This window comes from Gossypium raimondii, chromosome 13, assembly GCF_025698545.1.
Source record: "Gossypium raimondii isolate GPD5lz chromosome 13, ASM2569854v1, whole genome shotgun sequence".
NCBI lineage: Eukaryota > Viridiplantae > Streptophyta > Magnoliopsida > Malvales > Malvaceae > Gossypium > Gossypium raimondii.
Window position 1 is genome coordinate 13,812,324 of NC_068577.1, and position 11,693 is coordinate 13,824,016.

The window sequence follows — 11,693 nt, forward strand, 5'->3', positions numbered from 1 at the left end:
TATTTGTTTTCACTTAAAATCGACTAGCAAAAGTTTTTAACATAATTTCTAGCTTCATATTCTACCATAAAACATCAAAATAAACATATTTCTCCTATGGGTATTTTTCCAAATATGAACCCTAGGTTAAATTATTTGCTAAAATAAGCTAAAATTTTAAGTTGGAATGTCCGAGAATTGAGGAGTCCTCAAACTAGAAGACGATTTCAACATGTGATGAAAACCAATCGACCCCATGTAGTCTTCTTGATGGAGAAAAAACTGGATGGTAAGAGGATGGAATGAGTTCGTCTTCAATGCGATTTTCTTAATGGAATTGATGTACCAAGTAAAGGTATAATAGGTGGTTTGAGTAGAGGATGGAAGAAGGAAGTTAAAATAAGTCTGAAGAGTTTCTCACTTAACCATATTGATGTGGAAGTGGAAAAGGAAGATATTGGCGCAAATTCAAGATTTACAGGGTTCTATGGGTCTCTTGATATGCGAACTAAAAAGATAACTTAGGGATTATTAAAAACCCTAAGGAGTGGTTGCAGCTTACCATGGTTGGTTGGAGGGGACTTTAATGAAATCTTATATTCTTTTAAAAAAAAGGTAGGGTGGTTAGAGAGGAAGGGCAAATGGAGAAATTTAGAGAAACTTTGAAGTATTATCAACTGGAAGATTTAGGGTTTACTAGAGCGTGGTTTACTTGGGAGAGGGAAATTTTGAAAATAACAATATTAGGGAACATCTAGACCGTTTTGTAACAAATATAGATTGGTGGATGCTTTTCCTTAATTACAAAATTAAACATCTAGAACATTCATTTTCAGATCATTGTCCAGTGTTAGTGAACACATGCGTTAGCATCCAAAGTCCTAGAGCACAAGGGTTTCACTCTGAACAAGATGGTTAGTAGAAGAGTCATGCGAAGGGGAAGTTCATCGACTATGGATTGGGAGTGACAAAGAAGTTCCAAATTGGCTTAAGGACCTTGGTGATGGTTTGCAAGTTTGGGCGAGAAGACTGAAAAAGGAAAAAATGGAGGTAGACTGCGAAACATAGAAGAAAGGGTAATGAAACTTTTTGAATCAGAAAAAACAAATGAGACGATCGAGGACTTAATTAAAGCAAAGTTGGACCTTAACATGAAAATAGACAAAGAAGAATTATATTGGGAACAAAGGGTTAGAGCAAATTGGTTAAAAAATGGCAATTAAAATACAACTTTCTTCCATAAATTCGCTTCACAAAGACGAAGAATCAATCATATAAAGGAGCTCATACGAGGAGATGGAACAATAATGGGTGATACAAACGAGATGGCTAAAATTGTGAAAACATATTTTGCTAACTTGCTCACGGCAAGAGGGGAAGGGATGTTGGAGGAAGGTTTGGAAATAGTAAACAAATGTATAACGAATGAGATGAACCAAAATTTATTAAATATTTACAAAATAGAAGAGGTCTAAGCTGCGTTAAAAGAGATGACCCCTTGAAAGGCAGCCAGAGAAGATGGTATTCCGGTACTTTTCTTTCAAAAATTCTAGCATATCATCAGCAAAGAACAGGGGGATTTTTGCCTCAATGCACTAAATAATAGGGTTTCTTTAGAAGGTATAAAATCAACCTTTATTGTTTGAATTCCAAATATTGCTCACCTTAATAACTTGAAGGACTTTACTCATTAGCTTATGTTCGGTTCTTTACAAGATTATCTCAAAAATAGTGGTAAATCATTTTCGTAAGGTTCTTGATAAATGTATAGATGAAGCACAATGTTCTTTTATTCATGGGAGAATGATAACAGATATTGTACTATTGGTTTATGAGATTTTGAATATGTTAAGAAATAAGAGAATGGGCAAAAAAGGGCTTTTGCTCTAAAACTTTATATGAGCAAGGCTTATGATAGGGTGGGATGACGCTTTGTGAGAGATGTTATGCTGAAGATGGGTTTCCATTTTGTTTTGAGATGTGTTAATTCGATATCAAATTCAGTACATATAAACGGAGAAAGATGGGAAAGTTTCAAGCCTACAAGGGGCCTTCGGCAAAGAGACCCCCTTAGCCCTTATTTGTTTTTAATATGCAGAGAAGGACTATCGACTCTAATGAGAGTATCAATGAGGGAAAGGAGAAGTAAAAGGGTTAAGGTGAGTAGGAAGGGTCCGATGATTACCATCTTTTGTTTGTAGATGACTGTATTTTATTTAGGGAAGCGACGGAAAGAGGAGCAAACGAATTAAAAGGAATCCTAGGCCGTTATGAAAGCATATTTGGACAAAGAATTAATTATGATAAATTTGCGCTTTTTTCAGTTCAAACAGCTCATTACAGATGAAGGAGTTAGTCATGCAGATTTTGAGCGTGAGACGCTTAACGAATCCCGGAAAATATTTGGGATTGTCAAACATTGTTGGGAGACAAAAGAGAAGAAGTTTTCAGGGGCTAAAAGAAAAAAAATGGTGGAACACATTAACAATTGGTGTGTGAAAACATTATCGCAGGGAAGTAAAGAAGTTTTTATTAAAAGTTTTTTACAATTAATTTCCACCCATACTATGTCATGCTTTTTGTTGCCAAATTCTTTATGCATTGAGATAGAACAAATTATTAGTAAGTATTGGTGGCAAAAACAGAAAGGAAAACGTGTTGGAAGATGCTTTGCATTTGGAAAGAGGAAAGGGGAATGGGGTTTAGGGATTTTACTAAATTCAATTTAGCCTTGTAACACCCCTAACCCTTATCCATCTCCGAAATAGAGTTACGGAGCATTACTGAAATTTACAGGTCAAGTAAACAGTATTTCACATCATATAGTATTCATATCAGAAATCAATCATAAAGTTCCTTAAATGAGCCATCGAGGCCCAAAATACATATTAGAAATAGGTCGAGACTAAATCGAGTACTCAGAGAATTTTTTAAAAAACATCAAAAAAATTTTCAAGATGCAGGGAACACACACCCATGTGGTCAAACCGTGTGTCTCATACGATTAAGAGACACACCCGTGTCTTAGGCGGTGTGGACATTCGAAATAGGGGCACACGACCGTGCCCCAGCCTGTATCCAAACTTGGAAGCTCTCTAACTTAGGTCACACGACCAAGCCACATGCCTGTGTGCTAGGCTGTGTGAGCATGTTAACTTTCACTCTTTAAAAGATACAGGGGACACACGACCATGTCACCTGGCCGTATGTAACACATGGCTAAGACACACGCATGTGTCTCTGCTCGTGTGAATGAAAATAGGCTATTTTATAAGTCATTTTTCTCACCCAAAAAGGATGTACCTATAGTTATCATCATACATACAAACAAGTCATATTATGGCATCCAAAACAAGTAAAAATCAAGCCTTAAATATACAATATCTTAACATACAACCAATATTTCTTTAGGCACCTCAGGTGACAGATTATAACATGTGTGTTCATGTATTCAATAGATTCATATGTACAACTAACGTATATGTATAATTGTACTCAAGATTTACCAAGCTAATTTGCATTATTTCAAACCAAGTCACTTACCCACCAAAACATACCATCTAGTTCCAAAATGTATTTTATATACTAATATATTTAAATATATTTATACCTTATATATTAAGGTACCGATTCCTGATCAATTCATCACATTCCAAAACACATGTATATAAATGCACTTTTAGCTAACATTTTACCTTTTACCATACAATCATAAAAACCAAATCACACATCAATCATATAAGGCAAATATGCACCAAACCAAAATGTGCCAACACATAAGCCAAATAAGTGACTAATTTTAACAAAAACACATATTGGCCAATATTAACCAGAATACCTATACATGACATTATAACCAAACTCAAAATATTCAAAAGTACCGATAGAACCGATGGATAGTGTGATATATCTCCGACAAACTACCAACCCGATCAAGCTTCCGATAATCTAGAAAGTAAAAGAAAACAACTACGTAAGCAATGAATGCTTAGTAAACCCATATAAACTTTAATCATATCAATTCATTTCAAATATGAAATTTATCCATATCAAGAATAATCCAATATTGACACCGCAATACTTGTGAAGTTATATTCAATAACTCACAAGGTGAATAAATCCACAACATCACTTATACATATTATTTCTAGCATAGTTGGATTTTAAACAACTTTAACTCTTCCAAATTTCTTTATTTTCATTTGCATTTCTTTACTTTCCACACTCATTCCATATGCATAACACACCAGTCATAAACATATCATTCAACCATAGCCACAAGCTAGTGCATTTAAACATAGGCTTTTTTTGAATTAATCACATGATAAGTTGTTTCATAAGAAATTACAGAACTTAAACCTTACCACTCTTTCATGAGCACTAGCATATTTTCATTTGAGTACTTACCCTTTAAATGCATCATATAAATAAACATATTACCATTTAACCAATAGCTTGGCACTTGCCTAAGCATCAAACAACTACACTTATTAGTGTATTTAAACATATTTCATATAAATTCAACATTGATAATCTTATTTTCTCATCATGTCACACTTGAATTTATTACTCGCCTCAACTTACATAATTTCCTTGTATCATCATATAAAAATATTCATATATGTACAAATCGTGATACATATCATTCTCTTTTCATTTCTTGATAATCATATATCATTCATTTCATTATATCAATATATCATGTACTATCATTTCAATAATAATCAAATTTTCATATACATATACTTTCCACATTACGTGTCCATATAACATGTACAAATCATATCCATATATTTCAAATTTATTTTCATAATGATTCATCTCGAATTTAGATTATCTCATACCAGAACTTTGTCCGTTGAACCATTTAAATATCGATAGATACACGAGTAGTACACACAAAGTACATGATTCTATAATCTGTCAATTCATATATAGGTATGCCTATACGAGTATATAATCGAGAAGCTCATTTGAGCTGTATAATGGGAAGCTCATGTGAGCTGTATAGCAGGAAGCTCATAAGAGTCGTAATCGGGAAGCTCATGCGAGCCAATATCAAGAAGCTCCAGAGCGCCATTAATCAGGAAGCTCATGAAAGCCAATTATTGGGAAGCTCTAAAGAGTCAATTATCAGAAAGCTCATACGAGCCATAAACAAAAAGCTCAAGAGAGCCATATAACGGGATGCTCATAAGAGCTAAATAACGCGAAGCTCGTGAGAGCCTATTATCGGGACGCTCATAAGAGCTGTGGTGTGTCCGCAACACATACAGGATCACAACCATTCGGGAACCCTTAATGACAATGTCATTTGTATCCATCGAATTTATTAAGTTCAAACGAGACTTTATACTTGTCATATATTTTTTGAATGTGTAATCAATGTTCATACATGGCAATCATACATTTCACAATCATAACATTCAATTTAAAAATATAGATATACAATTTAGTTACACGAACTTACCTAGCTAAATTGCAGAAATAACAAAGTTTAGGGACATTTTAAATTTTTTCTATTTTCCTCAATTTTCCACCCAATCTTGATCTAAATTAACAATTATATTCAATATATTAATTTAGACGATAAAATAATTCATTTCATGAATTTGGTCATTTTGACATTTTACAAAATTACCCTAAAGTTTTACTTTTATTCAATTTAATTCTTGAACCCAAAACATGCAAATTAACCATTTTTAATGCAAACCCATGCCTGCTGAATATTCATGGCATTCAATACAGCCCATTTTTTCAATAATTTTACAACAAACACTTATATTTTTACTAACTGAACAAATTAATCCTTAATCGAAAAATTCATCAAAATCACTTGACAAAATACTTTTAATTAACAACTAATATCTCAAATTCATCATTTAACATAAAAAATCACATAGATTCATCAATGACAACATCTGAAATCTTTAACAAAATCAAAAACAACGATAATGTTTAGTTGGACCTAATTGTAACAATCTCAAAAACATAAAAAATTCAAAAAATGACTAAATTGACTAATCAATTGAACTTGGAAACTTTGAAACCCCTAAGGCCTTCGTCTCCTTCTTTCTCCCTTTTCTTTTTCTTTCTTTCTTTTGTTTTCTTTCTATTTCATTTTGCTTTGTTTCTTTTAATTCTTTTATTTTGTTATTTCGTTTTATTATACATAAATATATTATTATATAATATAATATATATATATATACTTAACACTTGATTTATTTTATAATATATATAATAAATTTACAAAAATCTACCTTATGTCGCCTTTATAAAGAAACAATGGTATAATTGCTTCTTTAATCCTTTTAATTTTTTAATCTATAACTCAACTTTTACCCTTTATGCAATTTAGTCATTATACCTAATTTCTCTTAATTCACTATCAAAACTTTAATACTAACTTAATGAAACTCCGTAAATATTGATAAAATATTTACAACTCGATTGATAGAAATAAGATCCTGATACCTCATTTTCCAAAACCACTTGAACTAGAGTTTTATCAATCGAATCTAATAATTCATTATAAGACATAAATTATTAATTCAAAAATCTTTTTAAAATCACATTTGACTCGTAAATATTAAATAATAAAATTTACAAGCTTACTCATCGAATTTGGTGGTCTCGAACCATTATTTTCGACACCACTAAAAATCAAGGTACTACAAGCCCTTTTAGCAAAATAGGGCTGACATTTAATGGAATTTCCTAACTCATTGTTATCTAGAACGTTAAAAGCCAAATACTTCCCAAACACAAATTTTGAACATGCACATTTAAGAAATTACCCTTCATATACTTGGAGGAGTATTTGGGCAGCAAAAAAGGTGCTTCTTAATGGGATGATCTAAAGGGTTGGTAAAGGGGACAATATCTCGATATGGCAAGATGCTTGGGTTTCTAGTTTGGAAAATCATAAAATACAAGAATCAGCTTGTAATCATAACTTTATCATAGTTGATGACTTTATTCACCTGAATGTAAGACAATGGACGAGAAAAGTAATTACCAAAGTGTGTAATGAAGTAGAGGCTAGTGCTATTCTAAACATCCCTTTAGCGAGGAATTTGCAAGATGATTTCTAAGTTTGGAGTGGCAAGTCGACATGGGATTATACAGTTAGAAGCGGTTACAGGAGGCTAATACAGGGAGAATTAAATCAAGTTATAGATGCCTCAGAATCTATGAAGATACTTTTACAAAAAAACTTTGGAAAACAGATTTAGCAAGGAAAGTAAAAATTACAAATTGGAAAATCTATCATAATTACATCCCTACTTTCTCTAATCTACACTTCATACAGGTTAGTAATTCGACTCTATCTCCAATGTAAGAATGGAGCAGAGTCCCTAAAGTATGTATTTAGGGACAATCCTGTGGTTCAGGGGATTTGGAGATTGTTAGGCTTGCAAAGAACTGATGAGAGAGAGAACAGAAGCTTCCAACAATGGATGGAGGGCTATTTGGTTTGTCTGAAATAAGATTCTGTTTTGTTGTATCTAGGCTAGTTGGTTTGTCTGAAATAAGGCATTGAACAAAGGAATCCATCAGAAAGCTTGGGAAACAATGCAATTTACCCAAAAATATTTAGGGGCATGGGAGAGGGCCAATACATTATTACCTGGTCAGCAAGTCGAAGGGGAGCATTGGCGACTACCGGAGGGCAGTATAATAAAAATCAACTTTGACGAAGTTTTTGATAGTCAAAGACAGTTATCGGGATCGAGTATAATTAGTAGAAACTCAAAGGTGATGTGTTTGGGAACTCGTATATGGACGAACTCTCGTGTGGCCTCGTCTTTCGCTGTAGAAGCATTGGCCTTTTTATAGGCTGTCCAGTAAGGAAGGGAGAGGAGATTCCAGCGAGTTGAGTTTGAAGGATGAAAAAATACAGGTAATTTTGAAACTAAATGAAGAAACTAAATTGGCAGAAAAAATTCCTTGTTCAATTCTGTATCTAGACTCTTAACTTTCCTTTTTACAATACAAATATAGCATATATATAAAGAAACTACTTCTATTAACAGCTAGCTAACAAACTTAGCTAACACTAACTAATTCCCAACAGACTAACTATATCCTTAACATTCATTCATCTTCTCCTCTAGTAAAACCCAAAGAAAATTCTGAAAAACGAGTGAAAAAAGATACTGAAAGAGGCTTGGTAAACACATCAGTAACTTGGTCACATGCAGGAACTTCACCAACCAGAACCGAGCCATCGGTAACCTTTTTGTGAACTAAAAACAAATCCAGCTCTACATGTATGAACTTAGAGTGTAACACAGGATTGGCAGCAACAGCTATCGCATTGGAACTATCACACCAAATATTCAGAGTATCATCAGACTGAACGTGTAGTTCTTTAAGTAACGACAGTAGTCATATGACATCGCTGGTGGCTCCAGCAAGACTTCGATATTCAGCATTAGCTGTAGACCTAGAAACCACTTGTTGTTTCTTGGAACTCCACGACACAGGATTCGAACCAAAATATACATAGTACCTTGACGTGGATCATCGATCATCAAAATCCAACCCCCAATTGGCATTAGCATACCCAACCAGAGACAACTAAGTAGATGGGCGAAAAATAACCCCATATTCAAGTGTGCCGCAGAGGTATCGTAAAATCTGTTTCAACACAACCAGATGAACGGTGGTAGGACTACGCATGAACTGACAAATTCGGATTACCGCATATGCAATATTAGGCCTAGTAAGAATGACATACTGTAGTGCTCCAGCAATACTTCTATATGCAGTTGGATCTATCAGAGGATCACCGTTATCCTTAGAGAGAATCGACGAGCTAACCATTGGTGTGTGAACACTAATAGAGCTTCGTTCAAGAAGGTCATGTATATACTTCTTTTGAGAAAGATGAAGACACCCGGAGGTAGAATGAGTAACTTCAATCCCAAGAAAATAATGAAGATCTCCTATATCCTTTAATGAGAACTCATCATTCAATAATTGAACAAACCAGTTAATGGAGGTAGATAGACTTCCAGTGATGATAATATCATCTACATACACAGGAACATAGAGTGTGGAATCAGACCGTACATGAACGAACAAGGAGGCATCTGATTTCGAATCGACAAAGACAACTTACACAAGAAATTGCTTTAACTTTTCAAACTAGGCCTGAGGAGCCTGACGGAGACCATACAGAGCTTTCTTTAGACGACACACCAGGGATTTTCCATTAGGATCATACTGAACATATCCCAGAGGTTGTTGCATGAACACTTCATTATTAATATCACCATTTAAGAAAGCGTTGTTCACATCGACTTGATGAATAGACCAACCTCTAGAGACTACAATAGACAAAATGACCCGGATGGTGGCAGGTTTCACCACTGGACTAAATGTTTCCTGAAAATCACAACTCAGAACCTGAGAAAATCCTTTGGCGACTAATCGAGCTTTATGATGATCAATAGTGCCATCAGGATTTCTCTTGACCTTGAACAACCATTTACACCTGATAATCTTGCGATATGGTGGTAGTGGAACAAGTTTCCAAGTAGAGTTACGAATAAGGGTATCGTACTCAGCCTAAGCTGCGGCACGCCACTCAGAAACAGCAAAAGCCTCATCAATTGTAGATGGTTCCACAGCTTCACCAGTCATGGCTTTTAGTTTAAAAACACCAACCTTTGATCGAATAAGCATTGAATGAGCATTTGTAGTAGGCAAAACAATCTCCAAACCTATAGGAGCAGACTGAACTTTAATAGTAGGTGTAGTTGATGGAACATCAGCAGTAGGTGTAGTAGATGATGAATCATATGTATCAGCGGTTGGCAGGTTAGAACTGACAGGTGCCGGATCAATAGCTACTCCATCCTGAGGAACTACAGACCTACTAGATGAACCTCAATAAGTAGGTACATATGTTAAATTTACAGATCGAGAAGAGACTGTCTTAACCAGAGGAACACACGTTAGTATAGCGATCGACACACAATCAAACCCCTGCATACCAAATGACGAAAAAAGAAATCGTCGTTCATCAAATTCCACATGACGAGAAATTATAAGCTTACCATCAGGGAGGAGACACTAATACCCATTGTGTTGAGAACTATAACCCAAGAAAGTGCAGGGCTGCGACTGGAAGTCTAACTTATGACGCTGGAATGGTCGCAGGTACGGATAACATCAACATCTAAAAACATGCAAGTGATCATAATTGGGATCATGCCCATAAAGAGCTTTATATAGGGTTTGTCCACTTAGCACTGACGTGGGAAGGCGATTGATCAGATGAACCGCACAAGAAAATGCTTAAGCCCAAAACTCTATGGAAAGACCTGCTTGTGCCAGAAGAGTAATCCCCATATCCACAATGTGCTGATGTTTACATTCAGCCACTCCATTTTGTTCAGAAGTATGTGGACATGTTAAGCGATGAATGATGCCTTGAGAAGCTAGAACCAAAGTAAATGCTCGATAGTCGCCACCCCAATCACTCTGAAATTATTTTATAGTTTTGCCAAGCTGAGTCTGAACTAATTTCTGAAATTGATGAAAATAATCCACGGGCTGAATTTTTGTCGAATCAGATAAATCCAAGTAAATCGATTACACATATCAATGAACGACACATAGTAACAGTTGTTAGCACAAGCAACTGACGCAGGTCCCTAAATATCAGAGACAATCAACGCAAAAGGATCAGTATACTCAGTAGTTGAAGCAGAAAATGGCAACTTATGAAATTTCCCTTTTTTACAAGCAGTACAAACACTATCAAGATATACTTTATTCAAATTGATATGAAACTTATTTAGAACAGTCTTGGCAACAGAAGTAGACGGATGACCAAGACGTTTGTGCCATAACAAAAAAACCGCACTGTCATCAGTCTGATTTTGAAGTCCAACCTGAGCGGCAGACGGATCTACAGTACGCTAAACAGATGCTCCCAGTAAAGAAAAATGATATAACTCATTACGAATATGACCCATCAGCAAGATTTGCTATGTTACACTGTCCTTAATAACACAATATGTGGAGTGAAATTAAAAAAAAACCATTATCAGTTGCAAACTGAGATACCGACAATAAATTTTTCCATATAGTTAGGACGCACAAAACATTAGATAACCGAAGCAACTTAGACCGCATAGGTAAAACACCCTGACCAATTGATGAAATTATAGCAGGCGTTCTGTCACCCATTAAAAGAGAAGACGTACCTGAATATGGGGTAGCATCATGCAGCGCTAAAGGATCTTGACAGACATGATTACTAGCACTAGAATCGGGGTACCAAGACCTAGTGCCAACCAGCACAGGAATAAATGAGTCAGTGCCATCATCACTAGTCCCACGTTGTGCGGTGTTGATATGAGAGCTGGAAGTGTTAAAGTAATCAGATGCATGAATATCACCAAGTCGAGGAAGCCCAATGCACGGATCAGACCCAGAGTAAACACGAGCTCGTGGTTTAGTACGCCACGGAACTGCTACACCACCCGATGGTCCACCATACAGCCTAAAATCAAGAGAAGAATCAAATTAAACATTATTAAAAACTGGCTCATTCGACATTGGAGGGGCATGCAGTCTTGTAGTCCCATGAACAAGCCCAAAATTAGATGGCCCACTATTGAAGCCAAAACCATACAGCCCACCGTTGTGGCCAAACCAAATTGGCCCATTACATTGAGGCCTAGATGCATATG